Source organism: Elephantulus edwardii, unplaced genomic scaffold (genome assembly GCF_000299155.1).
Source record: "Elephantulus edwardii isolate Elephantulus edwardi_28Jun2011 unplaced genomic scaffold, EleEdw1.0 scaffold00038, whole genome shotgun sequence".
Classification (NCBI taxonomy): Eukaryota; Metazoa; Chordata; class Mammalia; order Macroscelidea; family Macroscelididae; genus Elephantulus; species Elephantulus edwardii.
In genome coordinates this window covers 15,040,014-15,057,832 of record NW_006399788.1, presented here as the reverse complement: position 1 = coordinate 15,057,832, position 17,819 = coordinate 15,040,014, and the positions used below count along the sequence as shown (strand labels likewise).

General features: G+C 43.6%; 1 pseudogene; it reads right to left on the bottom strand.

Moving 5' to 3' along the window:
- Positions 1-17,819, bottom strand: part of LOC102852465 — a 38,827-nt pseudogene that overhangs the window by 1,458 nt on the left and 19,550 nt on the right.

The window sequence follows — 17,819 nt, the reverse complement described above, 5'->3', positions numbered from 1 at the left end:
AGGCTTGGAATTTCAGAATTACTGCATTTCATTGATAGACAATGTCATCATGCAACCTAGTTGGCAAAGCCAATCAGGTTTCAATGCTCAGTCAGTCAGCAGAGTCAGATATTGCCAGAAAAAGTCCGACTTAAAAATTCAAGTAAGTAAATTAATATGCATCCCTATGACAGTCTTCTCACTTCTGAATTTGAGTTCACAAGATGAAGGTGGACAGACAGATGGCTCTGAGCCTTGCCACAGAATCATCGACATAAAATAAGCCACTGCCTTTTCATCACAACTTTCAGAAACTCTCTTTTCTGGCTTTTGTGGGACTCCCTTAGGAACAGTTCACTCTTTCTTGGAATCCTAGGAGTTTGGGATTTTATATTCTGGAAATATCTACCGAAGAAAGATTCAGAAAGGAACTCTGGTGGTGTGGCACACAGAGTGTTACACTGTTAACTAAAAGGTAGTGTTTGAATCCACCACTGCTCCATGGGAGCAAGCTAGTGGTGTCCTCCCATAAAGATTTACAGACTCTGAAAGCCAAGAGAGTCTGTATGGGCCACAACCAAGTCTATGGCAGTGGGTTTGATTTGGGTGGCTAAAAATACAGGATGGGCAAGGGACGTTTTACTCTTACAAAGTCAGGGAAGAGTTTTTGTTGGAGTTATAGGTAAGAAGACACATCATAGGCAGGACATTTTTAAAAAATTTATTTTATTATTGTGTGTGTGTGTGTGTGTGTGTGTCTGTGTACCGTCAAATCAGATCTGACTGGTACTGGAGGAGATTGTCCCTCCTTTCCCGGCAGATCATCTGGTGGATTTGAACATGTGTCTCTGGGATTGCAGTGCAGCTTCTTGCCACTAGGCCACCAGAGCTCCCCTAGCAGGACATTTTTAAAAAGAATATTGCAGAAACTGGAGGTTTGGAATTAGAGCTGATTAACCCAACCACGGAAGACCCCTGAGAGACTAGCTAGGGGAAAGGACTGCAGTCCTGCACACAAAGTGTCTGCCTGTGTAGGACTGGGCGGTGTGACAAAGACACCCAATGCACCCACGTCAGACACCTCACATCACTTATACTCTTTTCTGCTGAACTTGAACCTGGCCTCAGAATCCTACTCAACACAGCATTCTAGGCTGTCAGGATTGGTTAGAATGGGCCCATAGGATAAAACATATTTGTTGTTTCATAATAGCGCAAAGTGCAGATATGTTGTTCCAATTCAACAAACAGTACTTAAATTACTCTGTGGTAAGGAGTTTGCCAACCCAAAGGCAAGTAGTTTGAAGCCACCAGCTGCTCCTCAGGAGAATGAGAGTGATCTCCTCCTGTGAGATTTACAGCCTCTGAAACCCCTCTGGAGGGTAGCTATGAGTCTGTTCCAACTCAATGGCTCTTAACAGAGCCTGTAATTTATGAATGCATTAGAAGCTAGAGAAATGGTAAATGTCCCGGGGATGCAGAGAGATGTTGTAGAGTTACAACAGAGAAACTGCTTCTGTCTCCTACAATCAGGGAGTTCTTTGTGGCACGAAAACTGACATAGAAATATTGGTGGGATTTGGACCATGGGAGGAAACCAGCTCCCCACCTGCCTTCCCTCCAGCAGGCAATGGAGCCTGTCACCTGTACATGATGATGTTCATGTAGCAGCTGTCTTTCTGGAAGCAGGGGTTCAGCAGGATGTCATCCCCCCGGGTGAAGCGGACCTCCACGGGGAAGTGGGCCACCACCTTGGGGTTGGCCTCTAGCATGGCCTTCAGCTCCAGCAGCGCCTCCTTGGTCTTCTCTCTGCGCTCAAGAACAGAAAATCTCAGGGGACCTCACCCTGGCTTCTCTCTATAGCTTCCCAGGCAATGGACCTCAGCCTCACTCAGACCCCCCACCCCCCAGCCACAGGGACTCCAAGCTCTGCAGGTCCACTCATGGCTATTCTAAGACCTCCTTGTGGAATGTGGAGCCTGACAAGGTAATTCCCTGCACAATCTTTCTGCTGCTCCTAATTGGGCCCTGGTCCAGAAGCCCCTGGGCTTCCTCTGCTTTAGACAAAGTAAGTCACATGCCAGAGGCTAAATTCTGATTGCAACATTTCTGCCTACAGAGTCTGAGGGACCACTTCTTGAACACAAAAGTGCAGCCATAGCCTGAGCACGGGCATGACACCTCCCGAGGAGGAGATTTATAGAGAACACCACAGCTGGGCTTGGACTATCCTTGGGCTTCTTCCCAAGCAGGGTTCCCGGTCCCACCAGATAACCACAGCCCACCCGGGACTGACAGCTGAAGGTGGTCTTTTCAAAAGACAAGACGCCAAACCAGTGCTGCGCGAAGGATGTCAATCACAAAAGCATTCGTGTTACATGACTTCACTTTTATCTTGAACAGACAAGTGTCTGCTCAGAGGTCATAGCTTAGTAGTTATGAGGGACAGGGGATGGGTTAGGGCGAGTAAGTATTTCGGAAGCACTGAATGTCTTCCGTTGGCAGTGATGGGAACTTGTCAGAGGATGTTTGGTGATGGCTGCATAGTATGAACAATGCAATTTGTTATTGAAATGTATAAGGGAAAAAACGCTTAACAAACATGCTAATTTTTTGTTGTTATTTTTTTTCCCTCCCTACACTTTTTTTGGAGTGGGAGTCAGAACTAACAATGTTCACTCAGAGCCTCAGTTTCCCCTTGTGAAATGGACCTGCCACTTTGTCTGGGAGGGCTCCAGTGAGGACACTATGCAGGATGGTCAGAAATAGCTTTCCTCTGAGCTGTGAAGTGCTGCCCCAAGTGCTACCTGTGATTTGCCACATCTTCCAACCCACTGGCAGCAGGGCCACAAGGCAGAGGCCCGTACCTGGGGATGGCCCAGTCCTGCACGTGCTGCTTGAAGCGGCACTCGAAGGTGAAGATCTTGTGGCTGAGGTCACAGTCGTTCTTCTTCCCGGTGAATAGGAGCCAGAAGAAAAAGCGGTTGATCCAGCCCACGAGGCACAGCAGGAAGGTGCTGCAGAGAACAGAGCAGAGCAGGCTGCATGGGGCGGCTGGGGCTGGGGGCACATAGGAACCCCAGCCTTGTCCTTGCTGTTGGCAGCCATTGTGTTGGCCCCTCTACATGGCACCCATGGGTGCTGCTCCATGTTCATGATTGTTTGGAGATAGAAACATTGTGATTCATAGTGAGGTTTTGTGTTTTGGTTTTGTTTTTTTTTTTAATTTGGTTTGGGTTTTTTGACCAAAAGGGATTTCATTGGCCGATTTTTAGAAAGAGATTGTTAGGCCTTTCTTCCTAAGTAACTGTAACTCAAAGCATTTATTGAACACTGACCACAGACCAGCTCTAGTGGCCTTGTGGGTAAGGAGTTGAGCTGCCAACCTAAAAGCAGGCAGTTTGAATCCACGAGCTGCTCCCTTCCTGTGATTTACTTACATACAGCCTCTGAAAATCTGTAGTGAATTAGTTTTTTAAGCTGTGTCATGGGCCAGTACTTCTCCAAAGAAACCAAGCAAAACTCAGATCTGCTGTGTGAATTAGATTGTGACTGGTGGTGCTATAGAGTAGAACTGCTCTGTAGTTTTCTTGATTGTAAACTTGACAGAAGCAGATCTTTCCTTTGCTGGGCGGGGGTGGGGATGGGGCGCTGGTAGAGCTGCTCAGTGAGTCCAAATCGCCAACATTTGGGTTAGATGAAAGTTATACAAGTGTTCTGGTCTTTCATTCATAGGGTTGCTATGAGTCGTCTAAGACTCGACGGCACTTAACAACAACAACAAAGTGGAACTCACACTGTTTGCACGAGCTAGGACCTTATTCTTGACACATGTGTGCTGTCAACACAAAAGTACACAGTCCAAATTCGCCAGCTGCTCCATGGGAGAAAGATGAGCAGTCAACTCCCATGCAATTTAGAGTCTATGAAAACCCGCTCAAGAGTCAGCTATGAGTTGGTTCTGAATTGAAGGTATGTAGTAACAATAACAACAACAACCTAACCAAAGTGAATAAATCTCTAAGGCACCCTTTTGCACCTCCACTATAGTCCAAGTTGTTGGTAACTCACACTTTCTCCCCATTTTTCTGCTAAAGGTTATTTTAAATCTTTTCTGGGTTTTTCTGATGCTGCCATATTGTAGGAAGGCAGCCTAGTGATGCTATACATTAAATAGTGCCTGGAAAGGCCAGCAGTTTAAACTTACCAGCCACTCCAAAGTATAAAAATAAGTCAGTCTCCTCCTGTGTAAATATTTACAGTCTTCAAAACCCGACAGGGAATTCAACTCTGTCCCATAGTGTCACTAGAGACTGGAATGAATTTAATGAACACACAGTAACAATGTCTTTGCTTGTTGCCAGATAGTGAGCTTTCATTCCAACAGGAAACCTCCAGGTTAATTTATAAAAAAAGATTTGTAATTCACCCCCCCCCCCCCGGCCCCTTCCACCTAATCATTGCTGAAAGCTTTTTGAAAGACACAACTGTTGAAAAGATCAAGTGGACAGGGGAGTCTCCATTCAGATTCTGTCCCTAGGAATGATGTTAGACGGACCCCAGGAATCACACTGGGTGACAGGAGGGGTTTTGCACCGCATGGATCAGAATGGATCCCAGCTGGCTTTTTGCTCTAGGAAACTCATTAGGGTTTATTCTTCAAAATCTGTACAGCACACTCACAGACACAAGCGCACGGGGTGTTAAGTCCCTTTAATTCCTCCATATGATAGAATCTGCTGTTCACTGTAGATGTCCTGGAAAGCTAAGGAAACAAAATCAGCATTCTTAATGTCTGTGCACTGCTCTGCCTAATGCCCATGGTGTCTGCTGAGAAGGGAAGGGAGGGAGGGAAGGGAGGCAGGGAAAGTGCTTGTTTCCTGAACTCAGGCTGCCCGCTTGCCCCAGGGACCTTGCTCACTCTGTAGTCTTCATCTCTGCATCGGAAGGCACTCTGGGTAGATTGTGAAGACTGAGGGGACAGCATAAACCCCATTTTTTAATAAACCCCCATTAATACCAGAAGCAGAAGTGGGCCATAAAAATTCTTAGCTTAAGGAAAACACGAATGCCCCCGGATAAAGTCTTATCTTTCCTTGCAAAGTAAAGAATTAACTAGTATCTACGTGACACAAAAAGAGTAAAGGCGGGCAAAGTAGCCAGCCCATCAAAAGCTGACCCACATCACTGATCCCCTGACCCACCGACCATGATCTCAATCTCCCCGCTCCGACAGTAGCACCGAGGAAAGCCTTAAAAGCAATTGGGAGGGGGAACTCAGGGCTTTTTCCCTCACCACCTTCCTACTGAGGGAGAAAGTCTCCACATGTGGATATTATCTGGAATAAAGTGCTTTTTTTGTATTTACATACATGTATATTATTCTTTTGGGGAGCATTTCATGGGCAGAACATTGACCACTCTCTTCCCCCTGTGCTATATGCACTTGAGACTCAGGTCTACCAGGAAGACAGAAGGGTATGATACAGTGACCTTGAACATGTGTCCTGTGCCCAGGAAGGGCAGAGGCATTGACCTTTGGGTCAAAATTGAGCAGCTCAAAGGCAGCCTCAGAGAAGGTAGCCTCAGATCTTCAGCCAGGTGTGCTTCTGGTCAGGGGGTGGCGGTCCCCACTGAGATCAAAGAGAGCAATGATCCGGAGGTTCTCGTCATGTGCTCAGTCCCTGTTAGTCCTGGCCTGGGAGAGTGAGTTGTTGGCGGTGGGGAGGGCTGAACCGGGGCCAAGGCCAGTACAGGGCCTTGCTGAGGCTAACCACCTCTGCAGGAGCCATCAACAGTCTTCCACCAAGCCAAACTCACAGTTGCACAGAGCCTTAAAGTTCAACATGATTACAGATAATAACAGTGAGACCATTTAGGCCAGACAAGAGGAATCAACACCTCTGTCCTCCCAAGAAGGGCAGGGAGCAACACCTAGTGAACTGTGTGTATACTTTATATTTCATCTTTCTGACAACATGGTTCTTTCTAAGAGTTCTGCTTTAAATATGAGGAAACCACAGCCCAGAGGGGCTAAGAGATTTACTCATAGTCACACAGCAGCAGGTAAATGAGAGGTGTTGGGTCAGACCCTGAGTCCACTGGAATCCATAGATCAGGTTCCTTCCCCAGAACCAAGCTGCTCGAGTTTCTGGGTACTTATTAGATTAGAATGTAGATATTGGTGTGTAGGCAAGGTAGTGGGTCCTCAAAGCATGTGTTTTCTGGTATATCAGAGGCCAATCCTGGCCACTGGGGGCTCCCACTGCTGTCAGGCCATGGGGTTGTTCTAATAGAATCGCGTGCTCACAACAGCTCTGGCCTGCCTCACCACCAGGGACCTGCATCTGGCAGAGACTCATCTTCTCAAATTGTTTCTATCATCACCACCATCATCATCACCACCACTTCCACCACCGTCACCATCACCACCATCATCACCACCTTTACCACCATCATCACCACCAACTCCACCACCACTATCACCACCACCATCACCAAGTCCTCATTAACCTCAACTAAGAATAGGGACCAAACATTCTGTTCAGAGTTTCTTTCATAGACATCTACAAACCTCCTCAGTATGAGGCACTGTGTGAGGCTCAGGGCATTGAGAGACAAGACAGGCACAGTCCCTGCCCTCACAAGGTTACAGTCAGTCCTAACAGGGGGCAGACATGAAAACTCCCTTGTTTGTTATTTATATTCTCACTTCTGTGCCCACTTAGCACCTCACTGAGAGAATACCCCGGGGGGGGGGGGGGAATGAGGCAGGGTGGACAGAGGTTCCCAATGACACTAAATTAAAGCCACATGGGCTGAATGCTGGCTGTAGAGCTGTGGTGGGGCAGCAAGTAGAGAGGACAGCTGTGATTTAGAGCCAAATATATTTGCATGTCCTCTGCTTAAGACTCTGTAGACACAAGCATAAAGCTGTCGAGTTGCTGGTGATGGAAGCTGATTTTAGGAGAGAAGGCCTGACAGCACACTTTCTACCTGCTCTTAAATCTATATGCTGACCTTTTGGTGAGTGCTGACCTACTCACATCCAAGTAAGTCACTTCTAGTGTTTCACCTTCCAAAACCTTCAGAGGCAATTTATTTCCATGATAGTGTGATGTCTGTCCTAATCTTGGGATCTACCTGACCTGTAGTTCCTCTACTCTAGGGAAGGGCTGGTCCCTTCAATACCTGGAATGAGACAGTAAGTGTCCAAGTTTCTTAGGCCCATCCTATATGACATGACCACCAGCTTGAAAACACTGACTGTTGTCACTGTCATCTCTGCTAGGTCTTCCCACTCAGGAACTGTGTCCTCCAGCCCAAAGGTCAGCCGGGCTCAGAGGCCCGAGGTCCAGTCCTGACCACTCATGCATCACTCTGCACCCTCTAAAAACACCTCAGTGAGCCTCTGCTTTCTCATCTGCAAAGTAAAGATAATGCACCCTGCCTCAACAGACTAGCACATATCAAGTACCCAGGGCAAGACGTGGAATACAATAGACATCCAGCCAAGTTACACCTTTTCATCTGCTAATAATAGCTACTGACTTCTCAGGAAGGGAGCAGAAAAGATTAATTAATGTTTGCAACCCCGGTTGATGTTATCAGAAAACAAAATTGAAAATGTGATCTTTCTCCTCAGTTTCTGAACTTTAGGGCTGCTACAGAGAGGAAAGGAGGCCTCTAGCCTGCCCAGAGTGTTCCCGATGGGCTGGCCTCTGACCTGTTGCCCCAGATCCCCCCTTCCCTTCAGGCTGAGGGAAAAATGAAGAAATTAAAAATCCTATGTCAAATGAGGGACCATGAGCTTGAAGAGGTAATGTTATGTGCAGTTGAGTCAGGACCAACTCAGAGCTGACCCTCCAGTGGCTCTTAAGAGGCTGTAAATCACAACGGGAAGAGATGGCTCATCTTTCTTCTTTGGAGCAGTTGGTGGATTTGAACAGCCCGCCTTCGGGTTCAACTCCTTACCCACTAGGCCACCAGAGCTTCCTGGATGAGGCCATAGTAGCACCTTTCTGTCACAAACCTTCAGACAATTGAACATCTGGAGGACCTCCTACCAGTTTAGTTGTATCACACCCATGCATATAAAACTGTGTACAGACACAGATCTAGATATGTAGCAGAGATATGTGGTCGTTTGGTGCCATTGAGTGTCCGGCTCATATTGATTAAATAGGGCAGCCACTTTGTCAGCTCCTTAAAAAATTAAAATGGAGACATTATATGACCCGGCAGTTCCACATCTAAGTATACACTCCAGAAAATGAAAAACATGTTCATACAAAAACTACACAGGAATGTTCATAATAGCATTAATCCGAATAAGCCAAAACATGAAAATTACTCAAATATCCATCAGCTGATGATTAATGGAAAAATAAATGTGGTATATTCACTCAATGGAATATTATTCTTCCATGTAAGGGGTTGATGCTAGATGGTACAATATCAAAGAAGCTTGAAATCGTTGTGCTAAGTGAAAGAAGTCAGTTACAAAAGACCACTTATTATATGATTCCATTTATATGAAATGTCCAGAATAGGTAACTCTAGAGAAAAAAAAAGCAATAAGCTGTGACAGGGCTGTGAGGAGGGAATGGAGAGTGACTGGCTAATAAGTTTGAGATTTCTTTTGGAGTGATAAAAAAAATTCTCTGAAATCAGATTGTGGTGATAGTTGCTTAACTGTGAAAATATGTAACACTACTAAAGTGAACTCTTGAAGGGTAATTGTAAGGCATGTGAATGATTTCTTAATAAAAATTCCATTTTCCTTTAGTCAGGGAATGTCAAGACCTAAATTATCTTCCAGAATGATTAGCCTGGCTGCCATGTGGAGGGGTGGGAGTGGGGAGGAGAGACAAGGAGGGAAGGCATGTGCCAGTGTCAGAACTACAGTGAGTGTGGTGATGGGATGTGGACACGTTCAAGATAACCTTAAAAGGTGCCCTGGAGCAAACTTATCTGCAGATGTGCAGATGTGCTCTACATAGCAGAGCCCACTCTCCAAGACCCTTAGGCAGAGCTTTTCTCTGTGAGAGATGAGCCAGGGGAAGAAGTAGGGGAAAGTGTAGAAGGCAATGTTTGTGGTGAGGGTAACACCCTCGTTTATTGCACTTCCTGTGTTAAGCATCCATCTTGTTAGCAGTTTCACATTGTTATCTCATTCAGTCCTCAAAAGTACAACCAAAGGACCGTTAATAGTATAAGACCACTATATAAAAAGCTAAGTGGACAGATAGGTAAAATAGAAAAAGCAAAAGTGGACACAGGTAGAATCAATCCTGGAGGGTTAATGTGGACGAGAAAGGAAAAGGGAGGGGAACATAAAGGGAATAGGTAAGTTGGATGAAGGAAAAGGCAAAGTACAATACAGCTTGATTTAATTAATGCTATAAATAAAATGTGAATGAATGATTGAATGAAAACCGGTATAATTTGTAAACTTTTACCCAAATTAAAAAAAAAAAATCAAATGAACAGAAAACCCTCTCTGAGATGGATGCTGTTATGGTTTCTGTTCTGCAGGTAAGAAAGCAGGGATGTGGAGAGGAGCCATAGCCTGTCCCTCTCGGCCCAGCTACCAGATGCGCATGTGAAGCAGGAAAATGAAGTCAAGGAGCTGACCTTCAGTGTTGGAGCTCATAATCATTGTGTTTTCCTATTGTAAAATACTGGCACTGAATCTGTATAGAGGGACACAAAAACCACTTTCAGACTACACTCATTCATGTCTGTTCACATCCCCTGAAGGCACTCTATTTGGAAAAAGTCAGACTCCATCAGTCCCCCCAAGATGCGCCAGCTGTGTGACACCTTTGTCCCTACTTGGCACAGGAGGCAGTGGAGCCTTCTTTGCTGGGACTGAGGGAGTTAACCTCCCGAAGAAGATGAACCATTAATGCCAGAAAGGGATTGAATGAAACACCAGGTAGCAAAACAATAAAAATCCATTGGTGGATTATTTAGTATTTTTACAGCCTTCAACATAGATTCCATGCATCTCAACATTGAGAAAACAAAATCCTCACATCTGGACAATAGACACATCAGGGTAGATGGAGAAAAGACTGAAGTTGTTAATGATTTCATTTTACTTGAAACTACAGCCAACACCCATGAAACCAGCAGTCAAGGAATTTAAAAAAACAAAAAAAACCAACAACAATGTGTTGCATTCAGAAAATCAACTCTTAAGAACCTTTTCAAAGTGCTAAAGAGCAAGGATGCCAATTTAAAGACTAAAGTACGTGTGATCCAAGTCAGGGTCTTATCAATTATTTCTAAAAGTTGGTCAATGATAAGGATGGCAGAAGAATCACTGATGCCTTTTAACTGTGGTGTTGGAGAAGAGTACTGAATATCCTATTGAATATATAGTGCTCTTTGGAGGCAAGGAGGGTGAAAATTGGTCTCCCATACTTTGGGCATGTTATCAGGCTACAATACATCTTGGAAAAGGACTGCATACTAGGAAAGGAAGACCCTGAACAAGATAGATCAGCACAGTGACTGTAACAATGGGCTAACACATGTCGGAGATGGTAGAATGCACATGACAGGACAAAGCTCAGACCTACAGTTCTTAGTATCTCTATGTGTCATAGGTGACTTGATTGCCTCTAACAACAACATCATTTGAAAAAGTGGAAAAGTGATACAGAATAAAGCACTATGATGGGCACATTTTAGGAAATTTATATAAATCTACAGACCTGGCACCACCAGGCTTCTAAATCTTTGGAAACAACATTGGCCAAAGGTCAGTCTGAAGTGAATCTGATTAAGAAACCTAGAGATCTTGCCCCTCCGTATCTGAACATCACCTGTTATTTATTTTTTTTCTCAACTCTGGACACTTCTATATAAAATACACCATCAACTTACTTCACACCTTGCCTTGTTCTTCCACCTTGCCATAATCCTCATTCATATGGGTCATTGTAGCAGTTTCTCCCTACCACAGCAGCCAAATGCTACACTATAAAAACATTCCTTCCTTGAAGTTCTAATGATTTCTCACTGCTCTTAGCCTAGCCTGGAAGTTCTGCATGGCCTTGTCCCTGCACTCCTGTGTTCACATGCTACACAACAAATCTGAGCACTTCTATGCCCAAGTCCAAGTGTATTGGCAGGTTAAACTTGGGTTTTGTTGTTTGGTTTTTGTTTTGTTTTTTTTTTCTTGTTGTGTTCCATCTAATCAAATCCGACTGGCACAGAAGGAGATTGCCCCTCCTTCTTCAGTGAAGCATATGGAGGATTTGAACCGCACACCTTTGGGATTGCAGCACAGCTTCTTGCCACTAAGCCACCAGAGCCCCCTTAAACCTGTTTTCTTGATGTGCTGTTGAATATTATGGGAATATGCCTAATGGAAGTACTACACTAGAATGTACCCAGGGTTGGAGGTACTTATATGGAAACCTGTGAAGCACAAAGAATCAGTCTTTCAATGCCAGGGTATAAACTAGCTATAGCCATTTGAAAAAGAATTTAGAACTGTACTAAAGTCCTGAAGAATAATTATGTCAGTTCTATGCATCTGAGAGCTGGATAATGAACAAGGATGACAGAGGAAGAATTGATGCGTCTGAGTTGTGGTATTGGAGAAGTGTTGAATATACCATGGATTTTCCATCAAATAAACAAACAGTTACGTTTTTGAGAAAGTACAACCAAAATATTTCTTGGAGGCAAAAATTATGAAGCTTCGGCTCAGATGTTTTGGTTATGTTGTTAGGAAAGGCTATTCCTTGGAAAGGTACATCATGCTTGGGAGGGTGGAGGGTCAGTGGAGAGGAAGACCCACAACGACCTAGAATGATACAGTGTCTGTGACTATGGATTAAAACATGTGGAGGATGAGAAGGTTGGTGCAGGATAGGACAGAGTTCAGGTTTGTTGTTCATGGGATCACTATGAGTGGTACTCAACTTGACAGAACCTAACAACAACAAAGCTGACTATGTTTGTACTGGACCCAGAAATCCCACTACTCAGTATATACTCAAGATAGGAAAAAGAATGTGTCAATAAAACATTTTAAAATGCTCAAAGCAGTTATGTTTGTAAGAAAAAAAAATTATAAATAATCCAAATGTCCATCAACAAGAATATGAATTTTATATATATATAGTAAAAAATGAATCGTTAGCTACATTTACCAATATAGATGAATTTCACTGACAAAAGCAATTAACTTGTTAATTTAAGATTCACAAAAATCACAGTATAAAAGCAAGAGAACACCAAGTATATATTTCAAGGTGGCTATTATATCTGAATAGGTGAAGGAGGCTGTGATTTGGGGACTTTCCCAAAGTGGGATCCAATTTTACTAGTGTTATTTCATTCTTAAGTTGATATATGGTTCTTACAGTTTATATATGTTTTGTCTATATTTTTGTTTGTATAAAATATTTCTTAATACAATGTCTTTCACTTCCTTGGCTAAATATGAAGTCACCACTCAAAGTCCAAAAAAACCTTCACCACTGACCGTTACATGTCTAGTGGTAGACCTGGGACCAGAGCATGAACACAGATTGGAGGCCAGAAAGGAGGTGGAAAACAAGGCAATGTGACAATATTCTTTACTAATGTCTCTCAATCTTAGCAGTACCTTTTCGTCACCTGTGGGCCAGAGTAGGGAGTGAGCAATGGTGGTGTTTTCTTTTATTTTTATTTTTCTAAAGTTCCCCTGCTTTGCATATAGGAAAGTTTGGAAAGCATTGCTTAGACTTACAGGACAGACCCAATTCACAGCCACAAAGGTAAGGATGTTACTTTTCTTAACAGCATATGAAAGATGCCAGAAAAAGATGTCATCATATTCCTACCTGATCCAAAGTAGGAACTCCAGTAAATAGAATCCAATGGCATAGTTCCAAAACCAGTTGGCTGAGGAAGAGGGGGCCTGAGAAAAAGAATTTGTGATTAATTCAGGGTCAGATAGAGCCCTTTATGCCTACGTACCATAGTGTTTCCTTAGATAGAGTTGTGTCCCAGGGGTGTCTGTGTGTGACGGGATGACCCAACTTTCAAGGACAAGTGAACACTTCACTTCACAGGGCCATAGGTGATTTCTAAGTCTTTTATTTTGGATATTTAGTTAGTTTGCATGTTGTTGTTGTTATGTGCCATTGAATTGCCTGAGACTCATAGCAACTCTGTGTACAATAGCTCTGAACCTTGCCCTGTTCTGAGCCAATCTCATTGTCTTTGACACATCTAGCTCCATTGCACAAGTTACGGTGTCAATTCATCTCCTCTGGGGTCTTCCTCTCCTGCACTGTCCCTTGACCCTTCTAAGTATTTCCAAGGACTGTTTTCTCTTCACAACATGCCCGCACTATGTGAGACAGAGCTTGAATATCCTTGCCTCCAAGGTACAGCCTAGTTTCACCCTCTCCAGGAAAGACCTGTTTGTTCTCTTGGCAACTCATGGTATGTTCAAAACTCTTCTTCAGCACCACAACTCAAGTGAATAATGTGTGCCTGTCTGTAGCATTCAGGGCCCAGGAGCCAAAAGTCATTGTGTTCATAAAGCATCCTTTCTAAGCCCCATACCACCTTTCATACCAAGCAGGGATCAAATAGTGGCTTTGCTTTCTTTTCCTAAAAACAATATTTAATAAGGACATGGAGTAGGGGGAAAATTACTCCTTTAAGATAGGGGATTCTGGGCTTATTAATGACTCCTGAGGTCTAGGATCTAATTTATCCTACAGTATCCTCCATTCCTTTCTTCACAACTAACCTGTTGTTTCCTTACATATCACCACTTACTTGCCGGCATCCCAGACCTTCTGTAGTCTAGCTTCTTTCTCCCTTTTCCTTTCTAACCTTTTCTACTTCTTTCCTCATGCTTGCTATGGTCTCCCTCACTTTCCTTCTCATGTATAACTAGTCAAATTACTGAGGATAAATTATGTCTGTTTGAGGAGTAAGGTGTACTTGATTCAGACCATGGTCTTTTCCACAGTTTGCTTTGCATCTGAAGGCTGGATAATGAATAAGGATGTCAGGAGAACTGATGTCTTCGAACTGTGGTGTTGGAGAAGAGTATTGAATCTCCCCATGGGCTGCCAAAAGGACAGTTAGGTCTTAAAGAAAGTACAGAAGGAGTACTCCTTGAAGGCAAACGATTACAAAGCTTTATCACACATACTTTGGGCATGTTGTTAGAGGAGAGAGGAGACCCTTAACTAGATGGATTGACACTGAGACTGCAGCAGTGGGCTCAAGTGTGTCAGAGATGATAGGATGGCACAGGATAGGATGGGGTCAAGTCTGTTGTTCACAGGGTTGCTATGAATTGTACTCAACTCCATGGCACCTAACAGTAACAACAATATAGCTAGTCATCAGGATAATAAGAAGTATTGCAGGTTCTTGGAGCTTACTGGACTCGTGGGAATGGAGATGACCGCACACTGTGTGTGCAGACAGGGAACTAACTGCTTATCCAGCAGCCATCTGCTCCTTTAGAGACTTGCCCTGGACAGCCTGCTCCCCGGTGGGAAAGAGGTGGACGTTACCAGGGCAGGAGTGACTCCGGCAGCTACCTTGTTGGAGTGGTCTTGGTAGACGATGCTGACGTTGTCAGTGTGGGGAAACCAGAAGAAGCGGAAATATTCAGACTTCTTCAGATGGCTGTCCAGGTTGTCAAGGACCTGCCCTTGGCAGAAGGACAGGGGAGATGGAATTTACCACAAGGGAAACATGACTGTCCTGAGAGCTAGGACCCACGTATGCCTCACTTTCTCCCCATCAACGGAAAACGCCTTAAGTTGTCCTAATATTGTCAAATGTCACGAGGTGAGATGTTTCATATATTAAAGACTGAAATGGTACCTTTACATATTGATTTCCCTTAGTAGTTTAGAGGAAAGACACACTTCCTTGTTTGTGCTGTCTTGGGCAGTTAGTTATACTGGTTGTAATGAAGTTGAGGATATTACCTAACATCTCAGTCTCACATGTTCTTCACTGATCATTGAAAACTTTATGAAGGTTCAACTTGGGACACACAAGAAGTTTCCATAACTCAGTCAACTTAAATGATTGACTTTCATCATCATCATTTCTTACCCCCAAGTATCTTTCTCTCCATAATGCCCAAGACACCTCACTCACTCACTGGCATCAAGGCAGAACTGAGTCATAGCCGACCCTCCAGCAGGTTCCCAAAGCTGTAAACCACACAGAAGGAGATCACCTATCATTCTCCCTCCCATTGAGCCATTGGTGGATTCGAACTGCCAGAGAGCCTTAGCCCCGGGGTTTGCGGCACAGTCCCTACATACTACACCACCAGAGCTCCTCTTAATAATATAATCACGAACAGAAGAGCCCTGTCCTAGTACGCCTTCTTACTGTACACTTTAAGACAGCATCACTGACTACATCACACTCCCTTAAAATTATTCAATAAAGTTGATACAGAACAAGTTGTGAACCAAAACAGAGACAGGTTATGAGTTTAACAGGTACTTGTGGGATTTGAGCAGAACACTGGTTTGGAGAAAGTTCTGGATTCAGGTCTTGTTCCTAAAAGCTGCACAACATTGGATAAACCATATAAGCCAGCCTCAGTTTTCTCATCTATAAACTCATTAGTAATAAAGATGAAACAAAACTCTCTATGTGAAAGATCTTAAGCACAGAGCTTACAATCTAGCATAGGTACACAAAAATTCTTTTTGGTTCCGCGTTTGAGTGATGCTAATCGCAGCAATGGACTTAAGAACAGCAGAGATTGTAAGGATGGTGCAAGATTGGGCAGGGCGTCAATCTACTGTACACAGAGTCTCTTTGAGTCGGAGTCAGAGACAGAAAATTCATGTCCAGGTCATCAGTTATAAGGTAGCCAAATTTCTCAACTGTGTGGTTTTAATTATTTTTAAGCAAAACCTTTTATTTGAAGTGAAAATTCTAAGGTACTAAAAGAACATTTTTATAATGTCAGCTGTGAGCTATTATCACCTATTTACAGAATTAGATACCCATCAAGTTAAGTCATTAACACTTTCTGTGTAGAAATATAGCATATGGGTACTGTTTGGGGGTCTCGCTGTGATCTCAGAGAGCAAACTTCAACATGAAACAAGGACAATAGTAACCACTGTGATCACAAGCTTCCCACGACCACCTCCAACCTTGAGCATGGTAATAGAGAACACTGTCAGCCAAAAGAAGATTTTTTTTAAATTTTAATTTCAAATTTCCTATTAATAGCAAAACTAAAAGTTACTCACACTCCAAACAAATACTTTTGTTTGACAAAAGCTCATGCTGCTGCCCATACTCCTTTTTGTTTTCCTTGAGAGAAATAACTTCTGTAGCAGAGGAGCTTACATTAGCGGTAATTTGTTGTCTCCCGGGTGGTTTTTAGAAAGCTCTTTAAAGACTGTGGGCTTTTGTTGCTTCATCATAATAGAATGAAGACAGTAATGCCTTTACTTCCATATTTATAGGCTGTGTGAGGTCCAAGTGAGGGCATGGGTGTAAAAACACCTCATAAATGGTACGTCTTATTTTACAAATTATGGGAAAAGAAAATAACTTCTTGATTAAATACATTTGGAGGAATTAGGGAGCTCTTGTGGCCCAGTGGCAAGAAGCTGGCCTGCAATCTTGAAAGCACATGGTTCAAGGTTACCAGCTGCTTCATAGGAGAAGGACGGGCAATCTCCTTTCGTGTGATTAAAACCTCTGAAAACCTGCCAGAGGGTCGGCGATGGGTCCATTCCAACTCTATGGTACACTACAACAACAGTATATTTGAATGGCTGGATCCAATCAAAAAAAGGTTGGTGAACTTGGAGGAGGCCAGGAAAGTGGTGCTGAAAGTAGATGAACCCAACCAGTGGAAACAGGCCTAATAGGAACTTAATTTTGGATTATGAGGTCATGGAATTGGAAGCTTCATATCTTTGTCGTAGGTATTAGAGAGTGCCCCTGACCTGAGACCCCGAGGATACTAGGAATGCATGTGCAGTGGCTGTTTTCAAACCAGAGAGATCTAGATTGTTCTCCTTACCAACCTCTCCACTCCACACTGGTTCCAATCTGTCATCAAGCTTCACTCTATTCTATCTCTGTAGAAATTTCTCCGATCTTCTCCTTTCGTTCTCTCCTGTTGCTATAAGCCCATATCTCTTATACAATTCCACCAACTTCACATTCTTAACCAAATTCTTAACCATTTTAAACACTTAGGGAATCCTCAGTGTTCAAAAGCCTCCTTAAACTGTCACTGTCCAGTAGAGCAGTAATTTGCATTCTCTGGTCACTGAGCTCTTGAAATGCAGTTGGATCAAACTGAGATGCACTTCTGATCCAACACACAGATCAGATTTCAAAGGCTTGGTAAGAAAACAAGAATGTAAAATACTTCACTCACAGTTTTACATTGATAACATCTGAATAAGATAAGATGTTACGTACACTGGATTGTTGTTGTTGTTGTTATGTGCCATCGAGTCGCTGGCGACTCATAGCGACCCCATGTACAACATCCCTAAACTCTGCTCTGTCCTGTGCCAATTGCACCATCTCTGACACTCCCATCCCTACTACCCCACTCACTGAATCAATTCACCTAATAGAGGGCCTTCCCCTCCTGTGCTGTCCCTCCACCCTCCCAAGCATAATGTCCCTCTCCAAGGACAGGTCCTTTCTTGCAACATGTCCAAAGTATGTTAGACGGAGCCTTAGAATCCTTGCCTCCAAGGAGCAGCCCAGTTTGACCCTTTCCAGGATGAATCTGTTTGTTTTCCTAGCAGTCCATGGTACCCTCCATACTCTTCTCCAGCACCACAGCTCAA